This window comes from Mytilus trossulus, chromosome 8, assembly GCF_036588685.1.
Source record: "Mytilus trossulus isolate FHL-02 chromosome 8, PNRI_Mtr1.1.1.hap1, whole genome shotgun sequence".
Lineage (NCBI taxonomy): Eukaryota > Metazoa > Mollusca > Bivalvia > Mytilida > Mytilidae > Mytilus > Mytilus trossulus.
In genome coordinates this window covers 63,266,423-63,289,016 of record NC_086380.1, presented here as the reverse complement: position 1 = coordinate 63,289,016, position 22,594 = coordinate 63,266,423, and the positions used below count along the sequence as shown (strand labels likewise).

General features: G+C 32.1%; 1 protein-coding gene and 1 long non-coding RNA gene across 6 annotated transcripts in view; one reads left to right on the top strand and one right to left on the bottom strand.

Moving 5' to 3' along the window:
- The window catches only part of LOC134681246 (acyl-CoA dehydrogenase family member 11-like), a 533,340-nt gene that overhangs the window by 109,892 nt on the left and 400,854 nt on the right, over positions 1-22,594 (top strand). The window lies entirely within an intron of this gene.
- Positions 473-6,475, bottom strand: LOC134681247 (uncharacterized). Its single transcript, XR_010100584.1, has 3 exons — positions 6,379-6,475; positions 1,621-1,878; positions 473-671 (listed from the first exon to the last, which is right to left on the bottom strand). It is a non-coding gene; the product is annotated as an uncharacterized LOC134681247 (long non-coding RNA).

Sequence of the window (22,594 nt, the reverse complement as noted above, 5' to 3'; positions counted from 1 at the left end):
AGATAATTTGCCTTTATCTAAGATTGTATAAAAATCCTCAACGGAACTGATTTGGCTTTATTTGCATATTATGAAGACATAATCGATGACTAATTTTTTTTACTACTATAACTATATTTTTCTGTGTACTCGGACTCAAACATATTACATACAAGAGGCTATCAATAAAGCAACAAATTATCGTTTTTAAGGGGAATCATAATAAACACATAATAACATATTAATTTCAGAATTAAGATGCTTCGATGGTTACAAGCTTAAATTATGTGTTTTAAAAAGTTCTTTACCACATTGGTTGTTGTAAAACAATATTGGTACAAAACAATATTTGTACAAAACGATAACACTCACAAACTTATATAATAAATAACGACATTCATCTTAAAATTAGGTTTTTTAACAACCTAAAATACCTTGAATTTTCAGCTGTAGTTTTCGGCAAAAGTTTCCTACTTTCACAAAATATTCTCCACTGTCATCTGATTCAGCATGCTTAATACTAAGGATGTGTTTTGTGCCTTCATTATACTGTTCACAATTATCGTCTAGTTTAACAGCAATGCCATCTTTAAACCATTTCACAGGTAGACTTGTAGGCCTGACTTTACAGATTAATATTGCACCTTCTCCTTCTATGTACTCAACATTGGAAGGGTCTTCCAGAAAACAATCTGTTTAGATAAATTATCATATAAAATAGAGAACATGTTTGATTCATTCATGTGATACAACGTATTTGATTTGAAAGTAAGACGTTTTGGTTTCACTGAAAAATTAAAACACGAGGCTTTTCAACTTGACAAACCAGTCAAAACATTAACGTGTTTTTACTATCGGTACTAGGGCATAATCCATAATTAGAAATTAACATGCAAACTTCTTATACGTGAAGGTTTTTTATTTGTTTTCTTTTGACATAATATTATTGACAATCTTAAAAATGTCACCATTCAACATGAAAGCTTACTATTTCTTTAAACAGACTTAGTAAAATGGAATCAAGTTATAGTTTATTGTGGTCAATTCATTAAAGAAAGCATATTTTTGTATAAATATTGACCACTCATAGGGTCTCTTCATTGAAGACAAAGAATTTTTTTCTCAAACCATAATATAATATAGGTTATTTTCTTCTCATGTAAATAATTATAGATCATTTGATAATAATTATAAATAATTTGCCTTTATCTATAATTGTATAAAACTAAGTCCTCAACGGAACTGATTTGGTGTGATTTGCATATGATGGAGACATAATCGTTGAATAATTTTAATTTGAATTCTTGATATTGCATGTCAATTACTACAGTAACTATTACTTTATTTTTCTGTGTAATCGGACTCATAAATATTACATACAAGAGGCTATCAATAAAGTAACAAATTATCGTTTTTAAGGGAAATCATTATAAACACATAACAACATATTGAATTCAAAATTAAGATGCATCGATGGTTACTAGCTTAAATTATGTGTTTGAAAAAGGTCTTTAACACATTGGTTGGTATAAAACATTATTGGTATAAAAAAATAATTGGAACAAAACGATAACACTTACAAACTGATATAATATATAACGACATTTATTTAAAATTACGTTTTTTAACAACCTCAAATACCTTCGATTTTCAGCTGTAGTTTTCGGGAAAAGTTTCCCACTTTCACACAATACCCGCCACTGTCATCTGATTTAGCATGCTTGATACTAAGGATGTGCGTTGTGCCTTCATTGAACTGTTTACAATTATCGTCTAGTTCAACACCACTGCCGTCTTTAAACCATTCCACCGGAAGACTAGTAGGGCTTACTTTACAGGTTAATATTGCATCTTCTCCTTCTATGTACTCAACATTGGAAGGGTCTTCCAGAAAACAATCTGTTTATATAAATTATCATTAAAATAAGAGCATGTGATTGTTTCAGTCATGTTTGTAACATCGTTTTTGTTTTCAAGTAAGACATTTTGGTTTAACTGGAAAGTTAATACACAAGGGTTTTCGATGTCCAAACTAGTCAAAACTTTTTCTTTCATCGGTACCAGGACAACATCCGTTATCATAAATTAACATGCAGACATCTTATACGTGACGGTAAGTTACTAGTAATCTTTAAAAATAATTTTATATACAAGCTTAAAATGTAGCCATTCAACCTAAAAGGTACCCATACAGATTTACCAAAATAGGAGAAAGTTATAGGATTCTTTTTCCGTTAACACCCATATATCACAACCACTGATAATGATCATACTAATAAAAAGCAAAACAAGAGTAAAAGGAAAACCACACGTCAGAACCGAAAGCCGAAATCACACAAAAACTTCACCTAAACGCCATGTATGGGCAGACAATTCAGAAGAAAATAATTTCATTCTAATTCATAAAATCAACCGACTGAAATTATTTATTGTTGTCAAATCATTAAAGACGGCATATTGTGGAACAATTATTAACTCACGCATAGGGTCTCTACATCGAAAACATAGACATTAAGTCTAAAACCATGATATGATTTGGGTTATGTTCATCTCATATATTTTATGATTGTATGAAACTTATCTCTTTAACATGTTAAAGGAATGGGTTTAATTTTTATATGATGAAGACATTATCGTTCAATAATTTTAATTGAGTTCTTGAGTTTGCATGTTAATTGTAGTGACGTTACGCACAGTATTGGTGCAACTTAGCGTTACACGACGTTCCTAATAAAATAACGATTTTGACATTGTTCCACGGAAAGTTTCAATCGTTGATCTTATATTCTACTCATGAGAAATGCCACTTAAAGTACAGAGATTTTCGAAGTAGCTTCTTTTAATTTTTCTAATTTTTTCATGCCGGTGCAAATACAAAATTCCATTGAATTTGAACAAAATTTTAATTACAGGAACAATTTTTAATTTTTGCGAAGAATTATAGATACAACAAAAAACAAAACAACAATAAGTTTTGAAGTCTTGTTAAATGATTGAAATATACATGTATATATAAAAAAAGATGTGGTATGATTGCCAATGAGACAACTCTGCACAAGAGACCAAAATGACACAGAAATCAACATCTTTAGGTCTTCAAAAGCAAAGCCCATATCTCATAGTCTGCCATAAAAGGCCCCGAAATGACAGCGTAAACCAATTAAGACCAAGAATACTAACTTCCTATTTTTTTTGGTCCGAGGAGGATAATAAAGAAGATCTCACTTTTGTTTGCATTTCGGATGTTCTACCTGCAACTCAAACAAAAGTACTTATCATATCATTTTAAAGGAAATTAAATGTATTTTCCATTCATATCAGCTAACAGGTGATAAAAATTTGAGATAAAGTAGAATTTCGTTTGATAAAAAGCCTCTGAATTATTCTTTGTGTTATTTTGTCCATCGGGACATTTTATTGGACACGGGAAAAATGACGATGTTTTTAAAATAAGACCGCAGTTACATAATGATGACTTCAGATAGCTTCTTCGGAACATGTATAATTTTTCTGATATTATTAAAATCCATTTTCATATGTTATATATTATGAAATTGAAGACAGAAAGTTTTATTACGGGTTGAGCAGTAAATTGGGACATTTTTTCTCTTTTTTATTTAAACTTTTCTGACGATCTTCCTACTCTTGTAGTTAAAAACGTCTATTACTTCATTTCACTTTAAATGTATACAATAAAGTTGTAAAATTTTAAACCATTCTACTTACTAATGAATCCGCACTGGGTTTTCAAAGACGCACATAAAACAAAATTGTAACAGCGGGACACCCTTAAAATGACGTTATAGGCATCGAAATGAGCATTTTTTTCATCAAAAAAATAGACAAAGCACAAATTCATCCATGTTATTGATTTCTATGGTTTATTTCCTTTCGAATGATATGCATAACATGGCTATTTATTGTATAGGATAAGCGCTTGAATTTGAATAACCCGCCATCTAACCCATATTTCCAAAGTGACACCAATATCGTGCGCAACGTCACTATGGCGGCATCGTGAAAAATTGTGCAAATCCTGCTACTAGCATGACATTTAGCACAAAGCTTCATATAGTATTAATCTTTGATTTCAAATAGGGAGATAAGGCAACTCTTCCGGTAAAATTAAAAAAAGACGGACATTATTCTTAAATTAGCCCAATTAAAGCGGCTATTTGAAAAGGTGTTATAGTCCTGCTACTATCATTATATTCGGCAAAACCTATGTGATGTGCTACTTTTGGATATACTTTATATAGTATATGACTTTAATCAAAGACCTGAAAGCTCTGAGAAAAAATGACAGCACTGTCCCTAATATTGTGATATCTTTTATGCAAGTCTTGGTTTTCACGTTCCGTAATGTTTAACATTGCAACATGTCTCGTAAGCATATAATTGATATTTGTATGTTTCTGTGTGTTAAGTGAAGATGACAACTGGCTGTTTCTTTAATACAATTGAATAGGTCAAGACTACCTGAATGATCTACAGTATCCAATGACTACTGATTTTTTTCTTGTACTAATAAATAGGCCATGACTATTTGAATGATATACATGTACAATATCCAATGACTACTGGCTGTTCTTTTGTACTTATAAAGGCTACCTGAGTGATCTTAAGTATTCTAAGTAATTTTTTTTCTTGCAATTACATTTTTCTAAATCAAGAATACAGACTACTAGTATTCTTTTCAAACCAAATGCTTATAAAGAGCCTGTTGTAAGCAAGCTCTTATACCCCACAAACTCATTAAATAAGTTACTAGTGACAAATGTGTTTCTGTTACTTGAAGAAACTTATATTTCTGTAGATTTAGACAATAGTAAACAGTGTAATATTGTTTTACTAGGTTTTTTTTCTCCTTAAAGATTAGACAAATATGAACACTCCTTTGATTGTTTTATATCATGTCACTCAGGTCGCTTTATATGAAACATGAAACCACTTCTCTGCCATATTGTTTTTATGACAACCCTGCCCTTTACAAGGTTGACCCATGTAATTGGTATTCATGTTTTAACCATATGTCATAGGTGGTTACTTTTGCACTCACAAACAAGCTTTCAGGTCAAATGTCTGTCTCCATCTCAGTTAATGACATTGACAAATCATGTTATTAAACGCAGTTTCAAAAGTGATAATGCTGTTCTCGTGGGTTACCATATACATGATATATATTTAACTTTGCAGTTATTGAAATTTGTGTCAGATTAGAACAATAATCTAGACCTTTAATATTTAGGAATGGATCTTATAGTTTAATAGGGAGCAATAGTATGGGACCCCTTCACGGTAACAAGAATAAACAAGCTTGAAAGGATACAACGTTAAGCGGCAAGATGTATCACCACAGATTACAAGTCAAGAGAAGACGGACGGGATACGTCTCCAAAACGCTTGGAAAACTGGAACTACAACAAGATTTCCAGACAAGGCAACTTAGAAGTTAATATTAATGTAAAAAGTAGTTGAGGAGCGGATATCTTTGCCTAAAAATTGCCAATTCAGGGGCAGCAACCCTACAACCAGTTGTCCGATTTGTCTGAAAACTAGGGGGCAGACAGATCTTAACCTGATAAACAATTTTACCCATGTCAGATTTGCTCTAAATGCTTTGGTTTCAGAGTAATATGCCAAAATCTACATTTTACCCTAATGTTCTATTTTAAGCCATGGCGGACATTTTTGGTTGGTTGGCCGGGTCATGACACATATTTTTTTAAACTAGATACCCCAATGATGATTGTTGCCAAGTTTGGTTTAATTTGGTCCAGTAGTTTCAGAGAGAATATTTTTGTAAAAGCTAACAACGACGGACGCCAGACGCAAAGTGATAAGAAAAGCTCACTTGGCCCTTCAGGCTAGGTGAGCTAAAACGGGAGAAGGTTTGGTACCATTAAAACGTTTAATCCCGCTTGAAATTTTTGCATCTGTCCTTAGTCAGGAATCTGATATACAGTAGTTGTCGTTTGTTTATGTTATTTATACGTGTTTTTCGTTTCTCGTTTTTGATATAGATTATACCGTTTGTTTTCCCGTTTGAATGGTTTTATACAGTCTAGTAATTTTGGGGCCCTTTATAGCTTTTTGTTCGATGTGAACCAAGGCTCCGTGTTGAAAGCCGTAAATTCGTCAATAATCATGATCATAATGGTTTACTTTTATAAATTGTTATTTGGATGGAGAGTTGTCTCATTGGCACTCTCACGACATCTTTCTATACCTATTAGATGCTTTGTTGGTTTATTGCTTAAACTAAGTGTTTGAAAAAGTTACTTAACACAATGGTACAAAACAATATTGGTACAAAACGATTACACATACAAATAATATCATAAAGAACAGCATCTTATTTGATATAAAGTGTGTACCCCCCCTTCCACTCCTAAATACCTTTAACTTTCAGCTGTAGTTTTCTGGAAAAGTTTCCAACTTTCACACAATATTCTCCACTGTCATCTGATTTAACGTGTTTTATATTGAGGATGTGTTTTGTCCCTTCAATAAACTTTTTACAATTATCGTCTAGTTCAACAGCATTGCCATCTTTAAACCATTCCACAGGTAGACTTGTAAGTCTGACTTTACAGCTTAATATTGCATCGTCTCCTTCTACATGTTCTATGTTCTTAACATTTGAAGGGTCTTCCAGAAAACAATCTATTTAGATAATTATCATACATAATAGAGAACGTGTTTGTTTCAGTCATGTGTGTAACAGCGTATTTGATTAAAAGTAAGAAACTGGGAAATTAATACACTAGGGTTTTTGATATCACAAACTAGTCAAAACATAAACTATTTTTATGGGTACAACGACATAATTAGTAGAAATAAATTAACATAAAGACATCTTATACGTTAAGGTATGTCATTTCTAATCTTTTAAAGTAATATCATCTACAATGCATGAAAATGTCGCCATTCAAATCAATAGCTAACCAAACCTACAAACAGACTTAGTTAGAAGGGTTACAGTTACGATATGGTTGTGAGGTAATTATAGATTGCATATGTTGGTTTTAATATTGATTCACTCAAATGATCTTTGTATCGAAAATAAACACATTCATTCTAAAACCAGTTGAAAGGAAGATACGGGTATGCTTTCTTATACATTTTGTTATTACTTTAGAAGCATTTAAAAATTTTCGTGGTTTTGTCTCTATGTAAGATTTCATGGGGAATCAATTTTGTAGTTTTCAGTAAATGGTAGTGGTATTATGAGTACGTTAATTCTTATGATTTTTTTTTTAATTTTGTGGATATTATCTTTCCAAGAAATAAACGAAATTAAATCTTACAAGAACATTTCTACTGTAACAGTTAATAAAACTAAATCTTTACAGAAGGGGTTTGATTTTCATCAGATGAAGATATAATGGTTCAAAAAGAGCTCTGGACCTTGTATTTCAGTAACTGCAAGCAGTCCTTTGTTAAAATATGTATTAATATCATTTTTCATATCAAGTTTAATGTGTTACCTATTCTTGCATGCGATATGATAGATAATATGTTTTATCTACTTTACGTGACTCTGCATTTATGTATGCCGTCATACGACAACATTATCTTATGTCTTTCTGTGCGAATTTCAAACGCGCAATTTTACACCAGTACTGAAATCCTTGCATCCTTTACGGGTAGACTTTACATAGATAAATATTGTCGTATGTGTTACCTATTCTTACATGCGATTTGGACTACTCTTACTGAGTTTTATACATTTGACGTGAAACTGTACTTATGTATCCCGTCATACTTTGAACCACACAATTATTAAGTCTTACCACTTTTTATGTGGAAATACTTATTGTATTTGTTCTGATATTATTAGGTCTTTGTACTTTTCTGTGGAAATACCTATTGTTTTTCTTCTGATTATTAAGTTTTTCAACTTTTCTGTGGAAAGACTTATAGTTTTTGTTCTGATTGTTAGCATTAGGTCTTTCCACTTTTCTGTGGAAAGACCTATTGTTTTTATTCTGATTTTTTTTTCTTCCGTCTAATTTTGTTCTTGCGATAAATATTTGTTTCGCAATATGTCGATTAGATATTTGGTATATGATATCGAACAGTTTATGCGCCTTTGGAATTCACCCTGCGTAACCAAATACTTTTCTTTGTAGGAGTTATCTCCTCAAACACTGTTTTCCTTATGTTCACCACTCCTTCGCAACCGTAAAAAATAACGACAAATTCATTTTACTAAATTGCCCGTATTATCCTCCGCATGATTTGACCTATTTTGACCGAAGCGATATGAACGCTCCATATGTAAGTTATTTCTCTATATGCATTTGACATACGTGATATGCATTTTTATCTTGTAAACCATAAGTCATAGAGACCTAGGATCTTTTGATTTGAGGTCCTTGGTCCCAAAAAATGAAAATTATGTCAAGGTCAAAGGTCAAGGTCATATTCTTATTTTTGAATTTGGCTTATTTCCACTCATTTCCAGAAACCGTATAAGATATCGACAAAAAAAAATTTCTTAATTGTTAGTTGCGACATGAAGTAACACGAAAATTTTGATTGCAAGGGTACGTTGGACGTAAATGTCAGTTTTCTCCCCTCTTGTATTTAAAAATACGCGTATGGTGATATAACTGATTAACCAATATATTTCAGACCTATGGTCTTTTGATTACAGGTCCTTGGTTTATGACCTTGAATTTGATCTCAAGGTCATAGCTGCATGTGACGTTCTAGATTCTGAATTTTGCTTTAAGCTCATATGTATACAATATTAAGCCATAAGACCTTTGGCAAACGGTATCAAACCATGAAACCTTGAAAAAACAACCGGAAGTGACCTTATTTAAACTGGAAGTAGCTTTTTATTGTACTTTATTAATATAAAAGTTTATAGAACAAGATATTTTTGGAATCAGTGTCAAGTAAACATTCAAATATTATCGGAAATACATTTTTCAAACCAGAAGTAAGACAAAATTTCCCCTATTTAAACAAAATGTTGTATAGAAATCATATATTCGTGGAATCAGCGTACAATAAGCTATTGCTTGACATTTTAAACTTAATTTCACAACTTTCATATTTAAATACAGTGTTTTGGTGGAAAGACAGTCAATTGTTCTCTGATCAAATATTCTTTTTAAATATCATTAGGTCTTTCCACTTTTCCGTGGAAAAACCTATTGGTTTTCTTCTGAAATTTTTATTTTGTTCTTCCAGCACATTTTTTTTTTCATAAAATGATGGTTTTGCAAGATGTCGCTTTGAATTTTTTCGCGTATGATATCAGTATGAACAGTTATTGCGCTTTTGAAACTGACCCTGTCAAACCGTACACTTTACGTTTTAGGGGCTATCTCCCCGAACACTGTTTTTCTTGTGTCCACAACTCCTTCGCAACCGTAAAAGATTAGGACAAATTTATTTGACAAAAGTGGTTGCTGTATCTTCAAGATGACGAGTTGGTATGCACCAAAGTACTCCGGAGTCTACATATGAGATTATTTCCCCTTATGCATTCAATATAAGTGATATGCATATAAATTCCTAAACCGTAAGCGGTATCCTCCTAAAATCGCTTTATTGAAGGTCCTTGAGTCCCAACTTAGAAAATTAGGTCAAGGTCAAAGGTCAAGGAAGGTCATGTTTTAAATTTGAACTTTCACTTCAAACTGATTTTCTCAGAAAAAAGTAAGGGATAAAATAAAAAAAAAAGTGAGCAAAATATTAGTCGCGACATAAAAGTAGTCGAGAAAAATTGTGAAAATCATACGCATAGAATTTCGGGGGTTTTCGTGCCACTGAAATGAAAAAAACCAGATTGACTTATTATAGCTTCAAACTTTACAACTCTCGTGATGCGTTCATTCAATTTATCTTAAAGTTTATAAATCATCCAATGCCCACAACCACCAATCTAGCCCCTCCCAACCCCACCACCGCCTCCCCCCCCTTTTTTTTTTAGGAATCCCATTATTTTTGTATTATATAAATGCCAATCCTTCTCTTTTGATGAATAAATTTCTTTCTGAAATACAAATCTATTACTGCAAAATAAATGCTGCTCCAAATCATGTACATGTTTTTCTGAAAAATAATCGAAACAAGTTTTGTTAAAGTACTACAGCACCAGCATTGTTTTTGTGTGCATGCAATAAATGAGTCGACCAGTGGTCAGCGATTGGACAAAAGTTTACTTGTAAAATAAATCGAGAAAATAAATTTTCCGTTAGCAGTATAAATCACGTGCAGTCTGCCTGACGTTCTAATCTGGGTTGAGAAATTAAAATCTATGACATAGTATTCCCTTCAAAGTTGGTAAATAGTAGTAAAATTCTAGAATCAAACATGCATTTACATTTAAAAAATCTGTTGTGAGTGCCTGTAAATGTGTAAACGAAAAAATCATGCATGGTCCGACATCAATGACCCGTTAATGAAAGAAAATTTAATCCTTGAGCACATTCTTTATACATAGGTTTGGTCAGGAATTCGTCTCTCTCTGTAAAGGATTAAAATAACCTTTCTGAGTATATCTGCTTGGTGCACGTGACGTCACAATCGCTGCATCCGGTACTTCCTTAAATGAAATAGGGGTTTCCCCTTTTCGAAAAAAATAAAATGTGCACGTACATTTAAAACCATGCAGGTCAGGTCCGATTTCCTTTAAATATAAAATTGAATAAAATGCACACACAATAAGATCAACAAGTATATAGTACACGACATACATACTGGAAAGCCTACTTAAAAAAAACTTTTATAAAGGAAGATACAAGGATTTTTTTTTGTAATTATGTATATATCCTTACATGTTCCTACACATTTCATAATTTTAATAGAACTAAAATGTTTCACAGAGCAGTTTTCGCGTGTTCCTAGAGGCTGGGTCTCTAGTGTTAAAACGCGAACACTAGGCTCAATGCCGTTTTCACGTGTTCCTTCAGGCTGGATCTCTTGTGTTTAAACACGGACACTAAGCTCTCAATGCCTATTTTACGTGTTCCTTAAGGCTATATCCCTAGTGTTTCAACACGGACACTAGGCTGTCAATGCCGTTTTCACGTGTTCCTAGAGGCTGGGTCTCTAGTATTTAAACACGGACACTAAGCTGTCAATGCCTAGTTTACATGTTCCGTGTGTAAACACGAGCACTTGACTCTCAATTCCCTTTTCACGTTGTCCATGTGTTTAACCGACAACCAACCAACTATTACATGCATGTTGTGGTCCCTTGTGCTTAATTCGGGTGCAATATCTCATTTGTTTCGTGTTTGATTGCTTCAAGCTACACTATCTCACGTGTGTAATCAATCAATCAATCAATCATGTTTTGGAGGGGAAAGACCACCAACAATTTTGTTCTTGCGATAAATGTTTGTTTCGCAAAATGTCGCTCAGATATTTCTCATATTGTATCGTATAGCCTATATGCTTTTAAATTTCACCCTGCTAAGCCGAACTATTATCTTTGTAAGAGTTATCTCGCTATTCACTCTTTATCATCAAATGTGTGCATCTCCTTCGTAAAAAAAAAGATATCGACCAAATTCTTTTTAAACATTGTTCGTAACATCCGCAGAAATTTTTGGCTAATTTGGATCGAAGCGATTCGATTAAATTTTATAGGAGTTATCTACCTTTACGGAATAAATTTGTCGGTATGTTTTTTTAACTCATAAACCGTTAACCTTATTACCCTGGAATGTTTTTATTTGAATCCCATGGGTCCTAAATTCGAAAATTAGGACAAGGTGAAAGGGCAAGGGCAAGTTCTCAATTGCGACTTTTGCTTGTTATTGCATTTCCTCTGACACTTTGAAAGATACATATAAAAGAACAAGTACAAAATGTCTGCTTTATTGTATGCAACATTAAATCTGATACAATTAAATGCATCTTATAGGAGTTGATGCCCCTGCAATGTCTTAATATAAGACTATTTGAATATAACCGGAAGTGACCTCGAGAAAACCGGAAGTAGTTTTTTTTTGCATTTTTTTTCATATAAGATTACTCAGAATCCATATTTTTTGTCTTTTAGATACATAAACCGATTACTGAAGACTCAAAATGACATAATACAAACCGGAAGTGGCCAATTATCTCCCTTTCTACATACAAAAGTATATACAATGTACAAACTATATCTCTTTTTGGAATCAGTGTGAAAGAAGCTATCAAATGAGACCAAAAGTGAAATTTATTTCTTCGGAAGTAGCCTAATATCACACTTACTCCACTCAAAAGTATAATTTAATCATTATTTATTGCATTAGTATGAAGAAGCTATCTTCTAATTAAAATTTCTTTGTTATGGAAAAACTTTCAATTGTTGTCTGAACTACTGGTTTTTAATTCTATTTATTATTATTACTTTTACTATTAAGTTTGTTTTTTGTTATATCTTCTTTACGTGACTCTGGATGTATGTATGCCGTCATACTTTGAACGACAACATTATCTTTTGTCTACCTGTGCGAATTTCAAACGCGCAATTTTACACCAGTACTGAAAACCTTCCATCCTTTACGGGTAGACTTTACATAGATAAACAAAGTCGTATAAGATAAGCAAAATGAGTATGTTAAATTTGATGTATGCCTTTTTGTGCTTCTTCGTTACATTTGTTGTTTTTATAGTGATATTAAGATGATAACACAATATTGACTGCTGTACCCCTATTTTTGACATTTTTAGTCTTTGAGTATGTTTGTTTTGTTCATGCATCGTTGACAATGTAACGGAATTTGATGCGACTGTCATACAAGTGATAGGTTTAGCTAGCTATTAAACCAGGTATAATCCACCGTTTTCTACATTAGAAAATGCCTGTACCAAGTCAGGAATATGACAGTTGTTATCCATTCGTTTGATGTGTATGGACTTTTGATTTTGCCTTTTGATTTTGGACTTTCCTTTTTGAATTTTCTCGGAGTTCAGTATTTTTGTGTTTTTACTTTTTAATATACGTATAGGGGAGGGTTGACATCTAAAGATAATGTTTAACCCCGCTGCATATTTGCGCCTGTTGCAAATCTTGAGCCTTGTATGAATTTTTATTTTAGTTCATTTATGTGCATCTTCTATACATCATTTTAAGTATGGTATCTTTGTTTAATCGGGGTCCATTCCACTGCTAACGGCCGTTTCGTCACGATCCCGGTAGTTGGCAGTTTCATGATAACTTCAAATATCAGTGAAATGTTACTATTTTATTTTGATAGATAGAATGGTGACGTTTTTCCAAAGTTTAGGTTTATTATACCCCTTTGCAATGATTATCATTTAGTAAGAATAGTATGAATCCATCTGGGCATACTGTCGACTGATGAATGTTGTGTCATCCCAAAATAAGTGTTTGTGTGCACTTGACATTATATTTTACTCTAACGTATTTTGAATTTATTCAAGGATATTGTTTTTTTGTTTTATATACGCGGACAGATTTCTTGAAAGAGGTTCTAAAAAATTATTAACAGTGTATATGTTTAGAGGTATAGGGGGAGGGTTGAGATCTCACAAACATGTTTAACCCCGCCGCATTTTTGCGCCTGTCCCAAGTCAGGAGCCTCTGGCCTTTGTTAGTCTTGTATTATTTAAATTTTAGTTTCTTGTGTACAATTTGGAAATTAGTATGGCGTTCATTATCACTGAACTAGTATATATTTGTTTAGGGGCCAGCTGAAGGACGCCTCCGGGTGCGGGAATTTCTCGCTACATTGAAGACCTGTTGGTGACCTTCTGCTGTTGTGTTTTTTTATTTTGGTCGGGTTGTTGTCTCTTTGACACATTCCCCATTTCCATTCTCAATTTTATTGTTGAAATAATGATAACATATTAAAATTATATTTAAAACGCGTCACTGGTTACTAACTCAAATTATGTATTTGAAATGAAAATTCATTAACATATTAACTAGTACAAAACAAAATTGCTGCAAAACGAATATACTTGAAAACTAATATAATATAGAGCAACATCTTATTTAATATTACAATTCTTAACCACCTCAAATACCTTTAATTATAAGCTGTATTGTTCTGGAAAAGTTTCCACTTTTCACACAATATTCTCCACTGTTATCTGATTTAATGTTCTTTATAATAAGGTTGTGTTGTGTTCCTTCATTCGATTGTGTACAATTTGCGTCAAGTTTTACATCACTGCCATCTTTCAGCCATTCCACAGGTAGATGTGTAGGGGTTATTTCGCATGTTAATATCGCATCTTCTCCTTCTATGTACTCAACACTGGAGGGGTCTTTTAGAAAATAATATGTTTAGATAAATTATCATAAAAATAGACAACTGTAATGAATCGCTCTTTTATTTAACAACGTATTTCAGTTTAACTGAGAAAAAAGGTACATCAGGGTTTTCGATATCACACACTAGTCTAACATTTACTATGTGTTATCATCGGTACAAGGCATCATTAGGGCATATTATACGTTCAGGTATTTAATTTCTCATCTGCAAGAGTAATATCATAAACAAAGCATACAGAGATTGTCTTTCAACTCAAAATTCAACCAAACCTTTAAACAGACTTAATAAGATCTCTGGTGGTAAGCAAATGGTCGAAACGTAAAGTTGCAGTTAGACGAACATTGGAGAGAACTCTATGAATATTTTTTTTCTTTTCCAATTTTCGTGGAGTAAAAGGTTTGTTTGAGCTAAACCGTTTGTCTCATACACACCAATTATGAGTGCGTTGATATTGAAATCAAATTTGATACATAAAATCATTCCATTTCCATTTTCTGTAGAATAGTCATTTAGAAATTCGAGCATGATGGTCGTAATTTTAAATGTGTGATTGATAGTATTTCAAAAGTACTGTGCACATAACAATGTTAATAAATTCAAATGTCATATATGGTTTTCTACAAACATTATTATTTGTGTCTCTGATCATGGTATGCAAAAATTAAGTTGAAGTGTTGTAAGAAAGAAACAGTTCTGATGTATTCCAAACGCCCATCATTTAGGAGTAACAATTCGACCTGATCAACTCGCAGTCAGCCAAATAGTATGTAGGGTTGAGTATTAATATATTTTTTCTGTACGTTAAGGCATACAATTGTTCAATACACGTGTTTTTAATTTTAATTTTTATTTACGACATTTTTATTAACTACAATCATATAAAAAGAAGATGTAGTATGATTGCCAACGAGATAACTATCGACAAAAGACCAAAATGGCACAAACATTCACAACTATAGGTCACCGTACGGCCTTCAAAAATCATTAAAGCCCATACCGCATATTCAGCTATAACAGGCCCCGATAAGACAATGTAAAACAATTCAAATGAGAAAACTACCGGCCTTATTTATGTAAAAAGTGAACGAAAAACAAATATGTAACATATAAACAAAAGACAACCACTGAATTACAGGCTCCTGACTTTGGACATGCAAACACATGAATAATGTGGCGGGGTTAAACATGTTAGCGGGATCCCAACCATCCCCCTAACATGGGACAGTGGTATAACAGTACAACATAAGAACGTACTATAACAATCAGTTGAAAAAGGATTAACTCATCAGATAGACAAAAAGTACAAGTGAACGTTGCCGGGTACTTATACATCCCGACACAAAAAGACACTATTAACAGATCTGAGAGTACTCCCAGTTATCTGACAGCTAGTTCAAAGCCACTAGCAACTAATAAAAAAATCATGCCTCTAAGACAAAACATGTCGGCAGCTGAAATTATTGAACGTACATTTTTAACAATCAACTTTTAGTCAACTATTGCAGTTCTTATAAACCATAAGCTTTCATATATTCGGCATTTTTTTTCGTTCCTGATGAAGGTAAATCTACAAATGCGCTTCAGAGTCCTGCAGTTTTCAACGTGTTATTTTATTTTGTATCGATAGCATGACGATCATATATGTCGGTACATCATTGATATTAGTTCTAAGTTTTGGTACGGAATGAACTGAAACCATGGTGTCGCAATAAACATTGTTTTAACCTCGAAAGAATGAATAGTGTTGATATATATTTTACACTACTTCACGCGCTAAATTGAAGAGTAAGATCAAATATATGTAGCTTGTAGACAGAATAATATTATAAGTTAGAACCTCATGTACTTCGGCAACTATCAACTACATATACAGGTTGAACATAATGGTCATGTTATCTTTTTATATTGTATGAATGTATTCAGCTTTGAAAGACCAGCACGCTGAGTTGAAGCAGAAAGTTCTTTCTTTAATATGATCCTGTCTACAAGTTACTAATACATGCATTTGATTTCATTCTTACGTTCAGTGTGTAAAGCGGATAGCAGTGTACAATAGATATCAACAACCTCCTACGTTAAAAGCTTACACAAAGTTCATTGCGATCCAATTGGTTCAGTATTCCATTCCATGCCAAGAAATCCTCGCTCAAACTCCCTTGGACCCCTTGTATACGGCACAATCAGTAGTTACCGATTTGATTTCATTAAACAAATAAATTGATGACCTGCATGTACGTGACGTTAAGAACACGGCTATGATAATAATCATCCGTGTTATTTGCCTTATTTTTTGTTTGCATAATTTCAACGAAGGCTATTTGGCATGGTACCAATAGACGTATTCATGATTTACTATAACCATCGGTAATAGTCATGCCTGAACTTCGTCATTGTATAAGGAATAACTATGATTATCAGCTTAACTTTACCAAATGAGAATACCTCTTCTCAAGATCAAGGCTGTTTTTAAATTCAGGTACGGGCCTGCTCGCGGGTAAGGTCTAGTCTCGAAAACGACTTCATTAACCTATCAATATTTTTAGCTTAATTCGATTACTTACTAATGCTCTTTCGACTTAAATTGTCAATTTTCAATTTTAGATTTTTTTTTAATTTCACCTAGTAAGTACATCCTCAAATAGTTTTAAAACGGGAAGGATTGTGCCTGATGTTCATATGATGAAATCATAATCTTTCAGTCAGTTTAATTGAAGTTTGGAGCTGGCATGTCAGTTGACTGCTAGTAGTCTGTTTTTATTTATGTATTATTGTCATTTTGTTTATTTTATTTGGTTACATCTTTTGACATCAGACTCGGACTTATCTTGAACTGAATTTTAATGTGCGTATTGTTATGCGTTTACTTTTCTACATTGGTTAGAGGTATAGGTGGAGGGTTGAGATCTCACAAACATGTTTAACCCCGCCGCATTTTTGCGCCTGTCTCAAGTCAGGAGCCTCTGGCCTTTGTTAGTCTTGTATTATTTTGATTTTAGTTTCTTGTGTACAATTTGGAAATAAGTATGACGTTCATTATCACTGAACTAGTATATATTTGTTTAGGGGCCAGCTGAAGGACGCCTCCGGGAACGGGAATTTTTCGCTACATTGAAGACCTGTTGGTGACCTTCTGCTGTTGTTTTTTTATTTGGTCGGGTTGTTGTCTCTTTGACACATTCCCCATTTCCATTCTCAATTTTATTAAAACATTTTTTTTCAATAGATGCAAAACCTTAAAACAATGTTAAGGATACTCTTATTTCTTGTGATGTTCATTTTGTTGAAGTTAAAATGACCATAACCAGACCTGTGTTTCTTGTTTTAAAATGAATTCTTCAATTTGCGATATTGATATGGTTATTGAATTCAACCGCTTACAACTATTTTCCTCTTGATTTTTTTATACATTATATTTTGAGTATCAGTGTCTTTTTATTTAATCTTGTATTGTTTCGTTCGATTCGTTCCACTTTTCTCTCGTTTCGCACTTTACAGGTACTTCTCTCTTCATACCTTTCAAATTGATTTGATAAGTGTAACACGGACAAAAATTGCTTTATTATAAGTTGTATGAAAGAATTAAAAAATAACTTCACAAAAATATCATATGATATATTCATATAATAAAGGCCACTTTTAAAATCTTGACTTGTCTATTCTGTCCTATTTGATAAGGGGCTCGACAATCACAACCGACGTTACGACCATCCCTCAACATTTTTGTTCTTTTAGTTACGACCATCATGCTCAAATATTTTAAATGACTATTATACGAAAATTGGAATGTTTTTATGTATTAAATTTTGATTCAATATAAAAGCACTGACGATCAGTTTGGCTAAAATAATCATCAACTATAAGAGGAAAACAACGAAACAACAGAAAAACTAGAGTGAGCAAAAAACCAAACGACAAGGTAACACACACAGAAAGAAATGGGAGTTTGAATTATTGCGTTTACCATATGCATTCTGTCGCATTTTTCGCAATAATAAAAACCTCGCAATATTTTCTGAATCTTGATTATACATATTTCTTAGAGTTCTGTAAATAACAGTGCAAAGATTGAATATTAAAGTGACAATGTAAGTTGTTACTGTATGACATGTTCCTTTTTTGATTTTTGTTATAGGATGCTTTTGCTACTAGAAAAAACTGAGGTTTACTTTACGCCCTCGCAATTATAATCAATATTCAAGAAACATATGGATCCATCTGAATATAGTGTAGACTGATGTATGTTGTGCCATAAATAAATGTGTTGTGTGCACTGGATTAATATTGTACATTAAAAAAAAAAATGTTGAATGGATTCAAGGATATTTTGTTTCTTTATTAGCTGTACCATACAAATTGCTTCAAGGAGCTTATCAAGAAATCAACAAAACTTCTAGTCTATTTTTGGTGAAAATCTTGATAAACAGATTTTAACATATTGAAATCAGAATTTAGATGCTTCACTGGTTACTTCAATGAAAATCAAATTATTTATATGGATATTCATTAAGACAGTGATTGGTACATTGCATTCCAAGACAACAGCTTATTGTGTCTAGGAGTTATAAATAAAATTGTGAACGAAAATCTGGATTTATGGAATATACATACCTTTTATTGCATTTATGAGTACTGGTTCCCCCAACTTCGAAAGTATCAAAATAAACCCTCGTTTTACACAATTTATATTGTTCAAAATTTAGAGTCCAAAAGTGTTCTTTAATTAAAACCAGTCATTCAGCTTTCAATTGATCCAAAATAAATTATATTCAATTTATTTGTAAAACTATAATGTTCTCCTAGACTGGGCACTATTAACACCTATAATAGCAAAAACAAACCCAATATTTGGGGGATATTACTGTTTGTCAGTGCACATTAGACAGCTAGTAATTTACATACGAGTAATGCACAGAGAACTACACAAAGATATTATTTAAGACCAATGTGGGTTGTTTCAATATAACCAGTTCTTATTGTTAATTTCGTTTAGAATCAAATTTTGATTGCAGCATATCCTTTTGTTATCTGAAATTGTTAAAAAATGAGAATGGTAATGAGGAATGTGTCAAAGAGACAGCAATTCGACCAAAGAATAGAATAATTTATTAGCAGTCAAATTTCTATTTCGCCAAAATTATATCCCCATTATGCCAGCTACTTTTTAGAAACGTAAAAAAGGAAGACATTGTATGGATGACGCGATACTAATATATATCTTGTAAATAGATAAATTTATCTAAAGCAAAATTACGATTCTGATACATGTATGCCAGTTGAATTTAAAAAAAACAACATATGAATTTACTAGCTGTTGAGTTGTGTTTTTGTTTATGCATTTATTCAACTTACAACTATTGTCTGTTCGGTTTTCAGATGGAATTTAACAACATTTTAGTAAAGTTTTCGTAATCCCAGATATTACACACAAAAAATGGAGTTGTCTAAAGTAATACATTTTATAGATCACATAAAGCCTGTGGTCAAGTACTTCTATTTTTCTTGTCATTCAAACACACCAAACGTTAATAAAACCTGGATGGAGAAGATGTATTACATATGTTTACTTTGTACGTTTTCAGGACATAAACAAACACGCTCTAACAATAAAAGATGCACTGGACCATCTCCGTTTGATGAAATAATTGCCCAGTTTTCACCACAAAACTATTGTCGGGGTCAGAGATGTAAATGCATGCTCTCAAATAATTAGATCCACTGCAATTTCAACCCACCACAATCAACTATTTTATGAAAATAACAAGTAATCTATAGTTTAAAGGTCCAATACTATAATTTAATTTAAATACGTTTTTTTTAGAAACATTACATGTACATCCTAAATTACGAACTTTTATTATTTTTATCAAAGCCTATAGACACAGATTTAACTATTGAAATATACCAATTTGGCTTTGTAACCTTCTCTATAATAAAAAAAAAATCCATTTTTTTTTTTTTTATATCAATTTGTTTTCTATCTGTAAGACCAAGCATTAGAAATATTTGCTCCCTTTTTTCTCCAAATGGTAAAATGACCATTATGATTTAAACAAAACTTCTGTGGAAAATAATGGTTTTATAAAAAAAAAACAATATACACATCCCTCAGCTGTACAATTCGCTAAACTGATGTTAAAATAATCATGTTATTTGGATCTGACCTGAAATAAATTGATGGTAACTTGACCATCTTCCAAGTTCAATTCATTACATATTATGATTGTATCAAACTGTGTTAAGATGATAATATTTCCACTTTTATACTTTCTTACTTTAAGTTGTAATGCTAAAATTCTCCCAACATTTCTCCAAAGGTATCAATATATTGGTGTACCTAGAAGAGCTTTAAAGTTGTTAAACACGACATTGCGATTATACAAAATAATTACATACCTTTAGGGAGTAATGGCACATCACCTGAAATTAAATTTTAGGTTGAAACGGTTTTATTGTCGATAATTGTGATATATGTGATAAAAATAAATTAAACCTCTAGCTCAAGAAATAACAAACTTTCAGAAATACGAATGTCTATTTTCCTTTTAACAATCCTTACTTTTGACTTCACTCTTATTACTGGATAAGTAGATCATGAAAGCTTATTCAAATGATAGTGCACATATAATCATACTGGGTATATTCTGGGTAAGAATGCTCACTATTAGCTATTAATAAAATATGTGTCGTTGTCTTTACTAAGGTTTGTTTTACTAAAAAAGTATTTTCGAATGAGGACGTTACAGTCAGCTTGTTTAATGCCGAATGGTGACCTAAAGTTGTTAATTTCTGTATCATTTAGGACAGTTGTCTCATTGGAGATTATACCACATCTTCTTATTTTTATATTAACTATACTAATAATGTTTTCATATTCAATAAACTAAATCAAAATGAGATTATGTAACTACATGTATGGTAGAAAATCGATCACAAGGAATAAGGGATACTATTCTTTTTTCGTCATGCAGTGATTTCAAATATCATTTAGTAATCCACGCTGGGTTTCATACACAATATACCTTCATCATGTTCACTGTTGTCGTTTGTTTTCCTTTTTTTCAGTAAACGTATTACAAAAAACATAACTGCAACTGCTAAAGGAACAACTATTCCAATTATAATACCAGCACTGAAATGTATCAACATAAAGGTTGTAGACATTTAAATAGACAACATAACCATGGCGTTGTCAGTTTATTTTCGATCTATGTGTTCGACTGTCATTTTGGTATCTTTTACAAAGAAACTAAGAATTTCAACTTAATTCTAACAGGTGTTTTCCATTCTGTTCGAATTTTTTTTGGGGAAAGTAAAGTCTAAGTTTAGAACCTCAACATTAAATTGTGCTTTTATGTATTTTCCGAAGTAGTGAATGCAAATTTGAGTTTTTTTTTCACAAATTTATCAATTCAAGACTATGAATGAATAGCGCACGAAGTGGCAAACATGTTATGTGACACGTGTAGCTGCACCAATGGATTAAAGCTAAAAAAATATATTTTGGTATGACGAAAACTGTCCAAAACGCAAGACAACCATTGTTTTCGATATTTTTTTTTAAATCTGGTATTGAATTAACACTATCTAGATTCATTTGCAGTATAGGTAGATTGTTTCCGAATGTGTTCAAATAAAATTTTGTTAATGCAGTCCAATTTAAAATTTTCTCTGCAATGAATCTGTATATCCAACCTATTTTTATTGATTATATGTATTCTTCTAAATTTATCATTGTTAATCCCTCATTTAATTTGTCATAGCTTAGAACAGAACAAATAATCTTTTTCGTTGTGTTATTCAATGAAAATTTATGTAGAATTGTTTTAAACTGGTTAAAATACTCTATGATCGAGAAAGATGCTAGAATAATCAATAATTTAGTAACTGTCGTGGTTTTGCTTGATCTTAGATGCTAACATTTCAACAGCAATTACAAAAATTATCGCTCTGCATGTGCACCCTTGTCTAATCCTCGAAATATGCTTACAGGTTTTGAAATCCAACCATTGTTTATAACTGAGCTTTTTTAATATAAGTACATAAAACTTCAATCCATTTCACTATTGAAATTTGGAATTCAAATTACTGTAAAGCTAAAAATATAAAATCCCACTCTAAAGAACTAATAGCTTTTGAAAAATCTCAGAAAAGAAGAGCCCTGTCTTTGTTAAATGTTTCTGCAAAATCAACGATATGTTGACTTTGTCTAATGTTATATCCAATGTATCTATTTTTAACATGTTTGTTTTGATCCCAATGATAATTTATGGAAATATTACTAATTAGTTGTGATAATGAATGAGCTATAATCTTTATAAGAACATTAAACAATGTAATCGGCCAAAAGTAAACGAGAG